Consider the following 407-nt stretch of genomic DNA (forward strand, 5'->3'; position numbering starts at 1 on the left):
TGCCACGCTACGGAGAGATTACTATTGTCTGTACAGTATTATATATAAATTATATATAAATTAGGTACTGTACATACAATTATATATTAATTATATATAAATTAGGTACTGTATATATAATTATATATTAACTTAATTTATTGTAACATTATTATAATTATATAGAGGAGAAGGTGGTATTATGGAACACTGCGGGTATTATGGAACCACCTCATTTCGAACTGATAATAAAGGCGAACTGTAGCGGAATGTGGCTGAACTGAACTAGACAGACATCCATAGAAAGGGGAAAACCCGTTTTACTTCAGTTAAACAGTTTTCCGTATTTAATCAGCAAATTTGTTTTTTTCAAATTTCGCAAGTTTTGAATGCTAAGTGAATTTAATTATTTTTAAAATATAAATCGT

This window comes from Centruroides sculpturatus, unplaced genomic scaffold (genome assembly GCF_000671375.1).
Source record: "Centruroides sculpturatus isolate CEXI.00-Female unplaced genomic scaffold, Cexi_2.0 scaffold2127, whole genome shotgun sequence".
NCBI classification, from domain to species: Eukaryota; Metazoa; Arthropoda; class Arachnida; order Scorpiones; family Buthidae; genus Centruroides; species Centruroides sculpturatus.